Below are 15,248 nucleotides of genomic sequence, written 5' to 3' on the forward strand. Positions count from 1 at the left end.
TCTCTTGCATCAGGGTAGTGTCTGCTGCCATGGTGCTGGTTCTGGTGGCATGGGTAGGAAAAGGCTAGAGTCTTATTATTCAATTATACCTCACTTACTCACTCCTCTTATTTTTTAAATCCCATTTCTGCCTTCCACTCTCTGCTGGGACTCTAGACTTTGGGGAGAGGGATGGGGATGGTGAGGGAAAGTAGTCCAGTAGGGGTGAAGGAAAAAAATGAAAGTTCAACTAGTTTCTTATACAGGCTTAAAATGCTTATTTTCAGCCCTGACCATTATCCAACCTCCATATATTTGATCCCTCTAGGTCCTGAACCTCCCATGGTTTAAACCAGCTTATCTGCAATGGTATTTCTGAAACTTCCTTAATTGGCTGTCAATTTCTTGGCCTTCCTCTGCCATCTAAAATTTGTTGAAATTTCTTCTCTAACATATTTTTTATTGTTTTGTCCACTTAAAAATTTTTTTTTAAATTTACTGTCATTTTAAAGTTGTTTATGGGGTTAGGGGAAGATAAATATCTGCAGTCAATATGCCATGTTAGATTTGATATATAGCTATGTCATTGGCACCATCATGCTTACAGTGTGGTAATTATATTTACCTGTTGGTTCTGTATCTAAGATGGTTAGAGGGACATTTTCCATTCACCTCTTAATGTGTTGTTTGCATAATCCCACATATTCCTCAAAACAATTAGTCAGCAAGTAAGATGAAGCCAGGCTCCTAATTTTTACAGTTTGCTGCCTTTTCCCATCTTTAGGCTCCTATTTCTAGCCTTATCTTCACTTTCCTCTTTTTTAATTTTCTATTCATTTTCTCCCATAATATTATATGTTTGTTAAAACTATCTCATATCAAATTTGGAAAAAGGTAAATGGATAAACAATGAAAAATAAAGAAGAAGACAACTAGATAAATCTTTGGTACTGGTTGAAAGTAGTTTGAATTAAGAAAACTAATGTAGTTTTAACTTCCATCTTGGGTCAATTAATAATTTTTCTTCTCCTCCTTCATTTAATAATTAACGTTCTTAATTCTTATGAAGCACAGGGGTTTATATTATGGTTAGAACTGAGAAAGAGGTGAAATCTTTCTGTACTTACGCTGAAATCTTGAGGAAGTCCTTTTATCCATAGTAGTCTAATTCTCTTAGATGGAAAATGGGGGCTAACTATACATTAATGATAGTTTAGATATTCACCAAATATATAGACTATTATTACTTACTTTAGTCATATGTTTGAATAAATGAGTGCTGTTTTAGGTTGAAAGTTATTTTCTTATCTTCTAAAATCTTTGTTAGTATATTGTTCTTTGTAGTGCCAGTGAGCACCTAAAACTCATACCATGCTTAAGGACTCCAACAAAATATTCCTTCAACATGAAAATATAGCCCAGCCAGGCATGGCTCAGCTGTTGAGCGCTGACCTGGGATCCAGGCAATTGGGGTTCCATTCCTGGTCAGGGCACATGCCCCAGTTGAGGGCTTGATCAATGACTCTCTCATCATTGATGTTTCTCTCTCTCTCTCTCTCCCCCTCTCCTTTCCTCTCTCTGAAATCAATAAAGATATATTAAAAAAACATGAAAATATAAATCATTATATACCACTATTCTGCTTAAATGCCCTCCGATGACTCTTCAGATTATCTAGGATAAAATTCAAACTCTATATTAAAGTCCCAAGACTATCAAAAAATACAAACTTTATATAAAAATCAGTCTACCTCATCTGCCTCTGTTGCCTGTGTACCTATGCTCCAGTCATGCTGGTTTTCCCTCTCTCCCTCAAATTCTCCAAGTTTGTTTCTGCTCTAGAGTATGAACACCAGCTCTTGTGTTGGAATGGTGGAGTGAAAGGGAGATGGATCACAGAACCTAAATAACTCCTTATTCTTGTCTACCTTATCTTTATTACTAAAAACTGCTAACCATCATCTGAGCCTTTAGGAGAGGGTCTTGCGTCAGTGTTGATGGCTGCTGATTGATCATGGTTGTGGTTGCTGAAGGCTGGGGTGGCTGTGGCAATTTCCTAAAATGATACAACAATGAAATTAGCTGCATCGATTGACTCTTCCTTTCATGAATAACTTCTCTGTATGATACTATCTGATAGCATCCCTTTCATCACAGTAGAGCTTCTTTCAAAATTGGAGTAGATTCTCTCAAACCTGCTGAAGCTGCTTTATCAACTAAGTTTATATAATATTCTAAATTCTTTATTGTCATTTCAACAATCTTTATAGAATCTTCACCAGGAGTAGATTTCATGCCTTCCTTACTATGCTTAATCATTTCTAGCTTTTGATTTAAAGTGAGAGACATGCAACTCGTCCTTTCACACCTGAAACCTATATAATTTTATTAACCAATGTCACCTCAATAAATTCACTAAGAAGTTCAGGGGTGGATATTCTCTGTAAGCAAGAGCTCATAGCAGGAGAGGAGCTCACAGATCTGGGCTCTTTACTATCAAGGTGGATTATGAGGCACCAAACTAATAGACACCAGGGGGCACAACTTACAACCAGAAACCAGGAGGTCACAATTACTGCAGAGGGGCACTCAAGAAGATTTGTAGAGATGGTCAATAGATGATGGTGTTTACATGAGCAAAATAAATGGGCAACTAACAAGGGTGGTGCTTAATATCTACAACCAGAGGATAGTGAGAATGAAAGAACAGGAGGTTGAGGGCAGTCACTTCAATGAACAGCCCTAACTTCTCATTCAGTTTCTGAACCCGAGCTGATTATCAAATACAGACTCTATTAACAGAAGAAGTGTTAAGATCCCAAGGAGAAGATACCTGCAACCCCAGAGCAAGTATATACTATAATGATTCCCCCACTTTATCCCCCAAAAGGTCCATGATAACTTAATTCAGTACCTCTAAACTAGGCACTGAATATTTTGACAACTATTGCCTGCAAAATTTGAGTTGATATCCACGCTAAGAGACTAAAAGCTTATTATGGGCATTCTTGTGAAAATAGGGAGTAACAGGGGCCAAGTAATAATAGATAGAGTCATGACTAAAGTCAGGCTTACAGTGGCTATTAGGTCCATGGGTGGAACCACTTGGTTATTATTTCCCTAGTCAATGAGTGTATAATCGTGATTGATACTCTTGACAGTTTGTTAGGACCCACAATGAATTCTTGACCTGTGGAAGAAGGGTTATAGTGAAGAAAGCCAACACCAAATAGAAACCTTTGAAACTGTTCTGCCCTGCCCCCTGACCAAGATATTAAATTTAAAAAAAAATTATTACATCCTGAGGGCAATGGTGGAGATTAGTGCTTCAATTATAGACCTAAAGACTACAGGGATTGTGGTCTTTATTATATAACCATATAATTTTCAAGGATTCATCCATTTTCTGTATGGGCTTAACAGTTAAATTAAATGGTGACTATCACTCAATTCAATTTATTGTAGACTAACACATGCTCAACCAAGTAGTTTTCATACAAATAGAATCATACAGTGTATGGATTTTGCTTCTTTCACTTAACACAGTGTTCACAGGGATTGTTCATGTTGTATAAAGTATAAGCACTTAATTGCCTTTTATTGCTAAATGAATATACCACATATTTAATCCACTGTTTTTATTTATCTATTCTTTAGATGAAAGACAATAGGCTTTTTTTCTACTTTTTAGCTATTATGAGTAATGCTGCTATGAAAATTTATGTATATTTTAATATAAACATATATTTTTAATTCTCTTAGGTATATACTCAGGAGTGGAATTATTGGGTCATATAATAACTCTATGTTTAACATTTTGAGTAATGCCAAACTGTTTTCCAGACTAACTGCACCATTTTGTATTTCCACCAGAAATGTGTAAGGGCTCTAATTTCTCCACATCCTTGCCAAAACTTGCTATTATCTATTTTACTATAGCCATTCTAGTATGTGTGATGGGCTATGTTATTGTGTCTCTCATTTACATTTCTCTAATAACTAATCATGTTGAACATCTTTTCATGTTTTTAATGGCCATTTGTATATCTTTCAAAAAATCTACTTAAATCCTCTGCTCATTTTAAAATTTGATTATTTGTCTTTTATTATTGACTTGTGCAATCCTTTATATATTTTGTATCCTAGACCCTTATCAGATATATGATTTGCAAATATTTTCTCCCATTTTGTAGCTTGTCTTTTCATTTTATTGACAGTGTCCTGGGAATGCAAAAGTTTGTATGTGTGTTTTAATTTTAATAAAGGCCAATTTATTTATTTTTCTTTAATTGCTTGTGTTTTTGGTATTTTATCTAGGAAATTATTACTTAATCTTAGGTCACAAAGATATATATCTATGTTTTCTTCTACTAGTTCTATAGCTTAAGCTTTTACAGTAGGTCTTTGATCCATGATGAAGTAATTTTTGTATATGTTGTGAGGTAGGGCTCAAACTTTTTTTTTCTTTTTTGCATGTGTATATTCAGTTACCCAGCACCATTTGTTGAAAAGGACTATTTTTTCCTCATTGAATCATCTTCCCACCTTTGTCAACTTGCTATGATTATTATTGAGGAGAATGGTATATTTAGACCTACTCCTATGTTCCTCCCTGATTATTGCTGGTCATATTATCAAGGTACGTTGTTTTTACTAATTTTTTTAATCTGTTAATAAATTTAGATAGTTTTAAGTCTTAGTTCTATATTTAAAAAGATTCAAACTGTTAACAAAAACTTTTATCCTAACTTCTCCAACTCCAGAGTCCTCTATTTTGCATCACATTTTGCTTAGCTTAATTTTTCCTCAAGTAGTCTCCTTGGCACCTCCAGGAAGGGGACATAGCTATAGTTTTCTTTCAGTACAGTTAGATTATACAATGTCTCTTTATTTCTTTTAATTTGAATGGCAATTTGACCTGGCATATATTATTTCAAGGATCACCAAACTTTTTCTATAAAGAGCCAGATAGTAACTATTTTTAGCTTTGCAAGATTTATGGTCTCAGTTGCACCTACTCAACTCTGGTTGTCTATGGTTTAAAAGCCACCGTAGACGATTTGTAAACAAGGGAATATGGTTGTGTGTCAATAGAATTTTATGTATCAAAACAGGTGGTGGCCATATTTGGCTTATGGGTTGTGGTAAATTGACCCACATATTATTGGACCACAGTCTCCCTTATAACTCTGTGGACTTGTTTGTTCAGTACATATTTACTGAGTACTATGTGCTAACGCCTCTAAGTGCTCAGGACACATTGTTGCATAAGGCAAAATAAAAAGCTTTTATCCTAATAAACAAACAAACAAAACATAGATACAAAAAAGAAAGAAAGAAAGAAAAAAGGAAGAAAGAAAAGGAAAGGAAGAGAGAGAGAGAAAGGGAAAGGAAGGAAGGAAGTGGGGTGGGTTGGAGGGTGATATAGAGAAATCAGATGGTAGGACAGGCAGTATTTGATAGTATGGCCAGCAAATACTTGGCAGAGGTGATAATGAGAAGGTTTCAACTATGTGAAGATACAGGGAAAATATTCCAGTGATGAGACAAAGCAAGGTGAAAGTCCCTGTAGTGTGATTGAGAAAAGAAGGAAATGCAGTGTTATTGAACAAATTGATTGAAGGAAAGAGTGTTAAGAGGAAGTAGGATAGGTAAGTATGAGAATTATAAAGCATCCGGATTTCATTCTAAATGCAATGGGAACCCATTGAGAGTTTTAAGTTTTAATTATATTATCTAATTTTTAAATTTTTATTTTTCAAAGATCACTCTGGTCTTATTTGGAGAGAATATTTTAGCAGGTAAAAGTATTGGAAGGTAGTATTTAGAAGGCTATTGCTGAAATTCAGAAAAGAATTTATGGGACCCAGACAAGGTAGATGGCAGAGGCTTTGCCCAGAAGTGTATCAATAAAAGATACATTTGCAAGTAGAGCCAGTAGGCTGGCCAGTAGAGCCAGATGTACTGGATTAAAGGGACAAAGGAGAGAGCAGAATAAATGATGGCTACTTGGTTTCTGGCTTGAGAAATTTGATGGTGCCTTTTATTGAGATCGGGAAGACTGAGGGAATAACAGACTTTAGAGTCAGAGAAAATACGTGTGCCTCTTTGACAGGCAAAATATATGAATCCATGAAGAAGGCAGTGAAATAGACAAGTAATTTAGGATAAAGTCAAGGATGGAGACAAAGGATTGGAGGTCATTAATTGATAAAAAGGTATGTGATAAAAGGTCATAGGAAAAAGAACGTGCAGGAATAAACACTGGGCCATTTCAGCATTTATGTCAGAGTTAGGTAAGAAGACAGTCATTGTGCTGCTAGAGATGGAGGAGACAGAGAAAAAGGAGAGCTAATGAGCAAAGAAAAAGATGGCAATTATTGAAATATGAGGCAGGGAAGGAGAGTATAGAGTCAAAGAAGGTAAGAAAAGAGAATTTCACAGAGTAAATAGACAAGTAAAGAAAGAATATGGTAATGGTTCTTATCAGCTCTTTTGAATGAAATTAGTAGGTTGTGGCTACATATGGTGTCTTCTGATTACATGTTTTTTCCTAGTTAATAGAGGAAAGGGGGCTAGTTTAGCCAGTGAGATGACATGAAACTAGAAGAGGCAACAGAAAGTCACTCAGGTAAAATGTGGGATATGAAAACCTGAGGAGCCAGTGGAACTGAAACCAGTGCCAGAAACTAGACTCTGAGAAGTCAGAAGGGGGCATCTGGATGGTTACCAAAGAGAAGGTGCCAGAATCAGATATCAAAGCTGAGCTGTGGAGCCAGGAAGGCAGAAACCACAGAGACTGGAACAAGCACGAGCAAGCTGAGAATAGTCGGGAGGTGTCTGGAACTTCTTCCTAGATCAGGATCTTGTTTTTTTTTTAATGTAATAGTCCAGGTGTAGCAGTAGTGCTGGGTCAGGCTCAAAGGAGCAACAGATTCCAGCCTCATAATCTACCGGCTCCCTTCTCCATTTGGAGTGGGTTTGGGCTTCTTGTGGATTGTTGAGTAGAAAGCCTTGACATGTTCTGGTGAATCTGTGCTCTGAAGGGGTAATTCGGGAAGTAGAAGATGATTCCTCACAATCAGGGCTGGCCTCACGTGTGGGCAACCCAGGCAGTGGCAGAGGACCCCTGCACGGGACCTACAGGGCCCATACTTGGTTTAATGCGCTGCTGTCATCATCTTGAAACTCTTAATATTTTTTTCACCAGCAGCCCCACATTTTTAGTTTGCACTTGGGCCCTGCAAATATGTATCCAGTCCTGCCCATAATTGCTTTTCTGGCCATGTACTTTACATTTTCTCCTGACTGTGGGTTAATTTGAGTGGTTACGCTTTCTGCCACATGGTTTGGTTAATGTACTCCATCTGGCTATAGGTTTGTGTCTAAAGATTAGCAGACAGGAGAATCTAAAAGCCAAAGAATCTGAACAATGCTTTTCAGAATAGGTCCTAAAACTGGAATCCATAATCACAGTTGAGATGTCTGGATGGCACATGGGAGACTTCCTTGGTGAGCAGTGTAGTGGTGGCTGGAACGGATAGGTGACAAGGGGCAGGGTGAAGGCAGCATCTTGAGGAGTGGTCCACCCCCCCCCAGATGACAGCAAGTCATGGAGGGGGGGCAAATCCCTGCCAAAGTTGGTTAGGGTGATGTCCCAGGAGCAAGCAGTGACAGCAAGAAGTTTTATTAGCTGTTTTGATTTCGCGTCTGTCAGCCAAGTTGGCAGGCAGCCATACTGTTGGTGGGTATTACGTTGTAAAGATGGGGAATGTAGGGCAATCTTTCCTACACTTTCTTTTGCTTCTGAAAAACTAAGCTTTTGCTAGGTGGTTTATGCAGTCTGACCCATAAATTATTCGAGAGTTGAAGCACTTAAAAAATACTCCCAATCTTACTAGATTTATAGAGTGACCACTTTGTAAGTTATATAAATGTCTAACCACTATGTTGTGCATCTAAACTAATGTAATATTGTGTGTGAACTGTAATTCAAAAATAAAAAATTATTTTAAAATATTCCCATTTTCCCCAGCAGGAACTCAAGTGTGTCTGGCTTTGCCCAGTGGTCAAGGCTACAGTGACAAGATCATGTATCCTGCAATAGCACCTGACCATGATGTCTCTAGTGATCAGAAACCCCTGCTTCCTCATGAGGCAGGTGTCCATGACTGAGACCAAGATCCTGAAGATGCAGGCCCAGGGTGTACTTTCACCAGTATGGAGGCCTCTGAGGTTGGACACTTATTTTTATCTTTGATGTCCTGGGTTGGATAAGAGTGAACTAAAATCAGGGTGGAACAGACAGGGATGCCAATTGCTAAAATGTTTTGTTTTAGGATATATATCCAATAAATCCCTTTTCTTTCTAAAGAATCCATGAGTGAAATGGGAAATCTTTGAGTCACTCAAGGTTTTCACTTAAGAAAAACCCAGGAGTCTCTGGACATTCTTCAGTATTTGGGGCTTTTGAATTCAGAACATCCAGTCTCTTGTCTGGGCATGGCATTCCTCAGGGTCTGCAGACAGTACTGATGGCAATGCTCAGAGAAGAAGTGTAGCTTGTGGGCCTCTCAAATGATGATGATGCCATGGATCTCTCATAAGGAGACATTGAGGACCAGGAAAATGTGGAAAACCCTTGATGGACAGGCATCATGGCACCAGAGTCCAGCTTCATGAAGGCAGTTACATGGGGCACAGGTTGTTCTGAAGGTAGGTGCTGTCAGCAGAAGCTTTAGTTTATCATGGTTTATCATGGGAGATGTTCTGTGGAGTCACTGGAGGCTTCTCCATACTCCTAAGACTAAGGGATAGTGTGCTGTGAGATTCAGGACAAGACCCTGCCAGATTCTGTTGAGCATTAAACCACAAAGATTTTCTGCATTTCATACAGTGGTCTTTGTGCTGGGCATCATCGCTTGACGTGCCTGTCCTGCTGCAGAACAGGCACAGCAGCCCTGCCTGCCAGGGAGCCCCTCTGTGCTGTCAGCTAGAAGAAGGAAGGGTAGCTGGAGGCCGTTCATGTATCTCTACATTGGGCTTCTAGACTCCTCTTTGCCCTCTGAACTCTGAGTCCTTTCTTAAGGTGGGTCTATTATCAGAGCTCAGCCATTGAAACTCAGTTAAAACAGGGGGTATTTGACAATGTCCTCTGCCCACCAACCTCACTCCTGGACAGTTAGCTGCATCCCCTAAGGCTGTCACACACTTTCAATCCTGGAAGTTTTCTAAGGTTCCCTTAGAGACCTCTCCTTTCTTATAAGGAAAGGTCACCATTCATTTTCCATGAACAAGTGGATTTCTAAATATCATGCTAAAATTTCTTTGTCTCTGAATAAAGCAATCAATCCCATAGTGGCTAGAAATATGTTTAAGTTTTGTCTTATAAATTAGTCTGATTATTTGAGATTGTATGGAGTGCTTTTACCTATTTTGTGAAATAAGTACTTTCGCATTCCAGCTCTCCCTAATATGAGCTCCAAGAACCTTGTTTGAATTTTCATCTCATGGTCATTTCATGAATGTAATAGAATATTCAGGGAAGGATTGGAATACATCACTTGGACCATGGGAGACATGGCTATATTTTGCACTCCTTAATTTATACTATTTGTAGAGATGAATTTAAACCCCTCATTCTCTTCATGGATTGAGCCACTGTATAATCTGCCAAAATCCATGGATTGCTATGGATACAGCAATGACTGTACTTCTGGGCTCTGCCCGCTGGTGATCCCAGGAAAGTTGCTGCAAGGGCCTCTCCCACTTTTGTGCCACAGCTTTCCTCCCAGCCCCACCTTCACCCCGAGTTTGAACAGGTAATCTTGAGGAGGAATCTCCTCCTAGTCTGGGTTTTAATCATGAAGTGTTGGTCTCTCTCGTATTTGGAGAACTGGGCTATGTATTTATCAAAAAACCTTCAAGGTGTGTAATTCATCATGAAATACTTGTGAAAATGCAGACACACCTCTCACTATTTCATTTAGAAGTGTATTTGTTTTTTATCACAGCTATAATGAATTACTATAAATTACTTGAGGACTTAAAACAACACAAATTTATTCTGTTACAATTTTGGAGGCCAGAAGTTCAAAATCAATTTCACTGGAAAAAATCAAGTTGTCCTCAGGACTGGTTTCTTCTAGATATTCTATGAAAGGATTCATTTACTTGACTTTCCTAGCTTCTAGAGATTTCTTATATTTCTTGGTTTGTGGCCACTACCTTCTGTCTTCAAAACTAGCAGTGTAGCATCTTCAAATCTTTTTGTTTCTAGCTTCCATCATCAAATCACTGTCAGTCTCACTCTGACAACTTTTATATCTTTCTTATAAGGATTCTGTGATTACACTGGGTCCATTCAGATAACCCAGAATAATTTCCCCAACTCAACATCCTTAATTTTATCAGATCTGCAAAGTCCATTTTGCCATGTAAAGTGACATTCACAGGTTCCAGGGATTAGAACCTTACATCTTTGGTGGGAGGCATTATTTCATCTACCTCAATAAAGCATAAATATTGAAACATGAAGTTGGTGGCCTCATTGTGTTATGGCTTTAATCAAAGTCTTTTACCAATCATTTCAGGGAAATTCTTTATTTTTGGCAAAAACATTTTTAAAAAACATTTTAGTATAAATCTAGCCTATTTTGCCATTGCTAAATAAGCAGTTTATAGTTTAATCACAGACTGTTTTGAAAACATGTGATTTTAAACAGCCAATTATTTGGGATATATTTGGTATTTTGCTGTTTAGTGTTATGGCAATAAATTAATTTAATATGCACATGGTTGTCATGTGCTATTTATTTCTCAAGAGTTCTACTGTAGCACAACACCCATTAGGATTTCCTAATAAACACTATAAAGTGACCATCCTGAAATATTGTCAAATTATAATGGAGAAGTCATACACACACACAATCCATATAACAAGGCGTCCTGAGCACTTCTCTTTCTCTGTCTTTTTTTCTGCCTGTCTCTATCTCTCTGTCTCTCTGTCTCTCTCTCTGTTCCTTGGAGCCTTCACTCTGAGAGAGTCCAGCTGCCTTGTTGTGAGAAACCTTATGGAGAGACCCATTTGATGAGGAACTTATACCTTCAGCCAACAGTCAGCAAAGGCCTGAAGCCTGCTAACAGCCATGTGAGTGAGCTTGTAAGGAATCCTCCTCCAGTTGACCTTGAGGTAACTGCAGCCTTGGCAACACCTTGATTGCAGCCTCAGGAAAGGCTTTGAAACAGATCCTCCTACCTAAGGTACTCCTAGATTGCCAACTCACAGGAACTATGAGATAATAAATGTTGTTTTCAGTCACTAATTTGGGGGGGATAATTTGTTATACAGCAATAGATAGCTAATACACCAGCCTTGAGGATCTTATATACTCATAAAAAACATAATAAATGACTTGAGGCTGTGCTTTCAACTAAGTCTTGGGTTTTGAGTGTTTCATGTAAGTCAGTAAAGGCAGAGGTTGGAGAAGGGGAGATTTAGGCAAAGCTTTATTTACTCTAAGAGTTTAAAAAGACTGAATATGCTTATGACAGTAATAAGGTGAACTTGCTGAGAATATATTTGTATGGAAACAATAGCATCCCAGAAATGAACTCTTCCTAAGGACACTTGTTCCATTAGCCAAACCCTAATGTCAGAAAAGGAGTGAACACAGCTTGGTGCTTCACTTAGATGGTCTGCTTGGCCTGGGAAAACAGGAATGTGGAGACAATTTCTGGGAGATGATATACTGACCACAAAACAGCACTGCCTCAGGGTGTGCTCCCAGGGTGGGATTCTGCTATTGGAAGTGGGGCCTCCCTAGCCAAGTGGAGAATCTAAAGTATCTTGCACTCACCAGTGTAAAATGCTACTGCCTTCACTGCCAGTGGGGAGGGGCATGGAGGGGGCTTCAGAGACATAAGCCATTTGGGCCACTGTAGATGTCAAGGCCAGAGCAGGAAAGGAGGGACTGGCAAAGGCAATATGAGAGTTGAGATGTCCCTCTTCATGAGCACCTAGGAGAAGGAGTTCTAGAAATTCCACTATCATGAAAGGAAGTCAAAGTAGAGAAATAATATATTGCCATTGGGACTTTAAAAAAAAATCTTTAAGTTGGTGTGGCCTATAAAATAAGAATTATATTCTTTGTGCTTTCTCAGTAATTACTAATCCTAGTACAGCATCTGTTTGTGGCATGGATTAATTACTACCTACAGATTAGAACTAACTGCCTTGTGGTTAGTGGCATGACCATAGAGATAATACTGTATACTGTCAGAGATCATTCATAAAGCACCAAACCTAGGCGTGGCACTAGAAAACTGATCTAAATGATAAAAATATTGTTGCAGGTAGTAGGTAAGCCTGCTCAGTCTCGGGGAGAAAGGCCATGGTCTTCTCTGAGAGATCAGAGAAGCCCTGCCAGCCTCAGGGGAAATCTTTTTACCCTGGCTGGAACTTCCTCTCAGGCCTTGTAAAAGGAGGTAAGAGCAGGACGTAGAAAGAGAAGGGTGCCGAGAGAAGCCAGCAGGGCCTCCAGAAAATAACTTCTCCTCTCTCAGGGCAGAGAATGTTTACAATTGTGGGAGGATGCTTGGAGACCTGTAAATAAGTATTTTAAACCATGGAAAGTCACATGACCATAGGATTAAATTTCATAACATATCTAAGAATGCAGGAATGTTTTGCTAGTGTGGTGCAGGGATAAAACCTTTCACAGACAGTAATAGGAGCAGGAGGTGACAGGGGGCTCACTGCAAGCAAATGGCTGCTAGTGAGATGTTTGAATGGTGGCTTCGATTGCAGGGGAAGAAAAGCACAGCACTCTGGGTTCCCATAACTGATACAAACCAATAGAAGAGGAGAAGGAACAGGAAGCCATTTTTAGCACTAAAATGGACAAGATCCAAGGAGTTGGGGAAGCACATAGCGTTAGAACAGCCACCACATACACCAGCATTTCAAGGCACTATCCTAGGAGTAACTTTGAGGGCCACTCAAACTAGCAGCTTGGTCATCAGTCCCTTTCCTAATATTGTATGTAATAAATATACTGTGAATGGGAACCGTCCATGATTTTGTAATTCTTTCATTCATACCATTTTTTCAGGTGGCATGTGACAACAGGTAAAGCCAAATCTTAGAAGTCCAGTTCTACTTGGTGAGTCATGTCAAGTCTTGCTTTTCTGGCTCCTTAAGGATAAGGCTTAGTTAGTGATGTTTGGATTTCTTGGTTCTCAAACTTCTTGTGTATTAGGGTGGCGCCACTCAAAGTTTGGACTCGAGTTACCTGCATTTTAATCACCTCAGGAGTAGTTTGAGAAAACATACATACTCTTGAGTTTCACCTCCTTGTATTCTGATTCAGGAAGTTTGGAGTGGGACCCAGGTTCTAAATTTTAACCAATATACCCCACTTCTCACAGCAATACTGTGGCTATACTTTGAAAAAAAAAATTCTAAGGTCTTTTTGACTGATGAATTCTGAGGAAAGGTAGTGGAAGAAGGCAAGGATTTTCTCCCTCTTCATTATTTATTTTGAAAATGAAAATGCAGAGCAGAGAATGTGGCCAGGAACCCTGATAACCTGACTTTGAAACTGATTCACAGGCAGGACTCTATTGTTAATGTTCCAGAACCCACAATAAAGACAAGGTGGCGAGCTAAAATTCACCCCTTCAGTTATTTGTGCCCTGAAGTTCCAAAAGTGAAATTTGGCTCTGGGAACAAAAAGGGTATAGCTGATGAAGTGGCCTGGAGAATCAGCTCTAGGCTAGACTTCAGTTCTCTGTGAATCCCCAGGCTATGAAAGAGGATTTTCCAGAAAGCCAAGAAGCTTTGATAAGGAAGGGCCAGCCTCAATAATGATTATGATGATAATGATAATAGCTAATGTTCTTAAGCACGTATTTGTCAAGCACAGACCTAAATAGTTTTACGTAATTCTTACAGTAACTGTATATATCAGATGAGGACGATTAGACTTAGTAACTTGACCAAATTTATTTAACTACTATGTGGAGAAACTGAGCTTTTAATTTCAGTCTGTCTGACTTCAAAGTCTGTGGTCTACATCATTAGTTTCTCTGTCCCACTAAATGGTATTGTGAGGGAATGGAGGTTATTCTAAATAATTAATTTTTCACAGAGAAGTTGACAAAGACAGTCTGAGTCAAGACTGATTACAATGCTTTTGTCATTAGAACCTCCAAAAGTTTAAGTTTTTACACAGGTGGTTTCCTGTTATTTATTATGTGAATCTTATCATCCCTCAGAATTAAACCAAGGAAAAGGCTCAGTTTATTCTCATAAAAAGATTGCCCTTTTCTGGGGATAGAGAACTTTCAAGGATATTATAAAGAGAAGTGTAGTAGTAATCCTAGTTGAGCCTAAATTGAATGCACTTTAGGACTCTTGTTAGAGAGATCTACCAAAGGCAGATTTTTATGAGAGAGAAAACCTCCTGGGAAATAAGTATTACAAGGAACAAGGCAACCTGACACAGATTGTGCCCAATAATATCATCAGTACAGAAGAAAACTCATTTTTAATATATAATGGTGTCTACCACTCAACTCGTCCTTCAGCCCTCAAGGTCTCAGGTTGAGTGCTATGAAGAACCAGGTAATATTTGAAAGAACTATTTCATTATAAAGTCTGAAATTACTGGGAGCACCGTACTCAATGGAGTGTGACACAAAAACTTACAGGGGATTCTTCACTACCTATGCAAAGAAGATAGAGCTTTCGGGGTGACACTGCTATCACCCTGAAGGCTGCCAGTAAACAGGTGGCCTCTATGGTGTGTGCAGCTTTGGAGACCACATCATGTTTGGCACAGCAGAGAGGTTTTAGCCCAGCAGGATGCCTTTATAGTGCATATTCAGTCATCATTATCAGGATTTGTACCAGGCCTGGAAGAAAAGGGCCTTTATGGGGTTTTATAAGCCTGAAACCTGGGTAGCAGAATTCACCACTGAGAGCCAGGAATGGAACAAAAGAGAAGAAAATGGCAATAACTGCATGGTATTTGAAAGAATTCTGTGCTTGAATCCACAGGAGATATTTTTAGAAAATGTTAGGGGAGATTTTAAGGGATTCTAGAGGCACAGCCCTAAAGAGGCTGTTTATTAAAATTAATGCTGTGATATCCAGCCTCCCACATGCATCCCAATACTCCTTGGATCTTAATATTCACGTCCTTTCTTTGAACCTCAACACAGTAAACCATTGCTGACCCATATCACCAGTGGAATACTGTGGAAGT

Source organism: Miniopterus schreibersii (genome assembly GCF_964146895.1).
Source record: "Miniopterus schreibersii genome assembly, chromosome: 3".
In the NCBI taxonomy this organism is placed as follows: domain Eukaryota; kingdom Metazoa; phylum Chordata; class Mammalia; order Chiroptera; family Miniopteridae; genus Miniopterus; species Miniopterus schreibersii.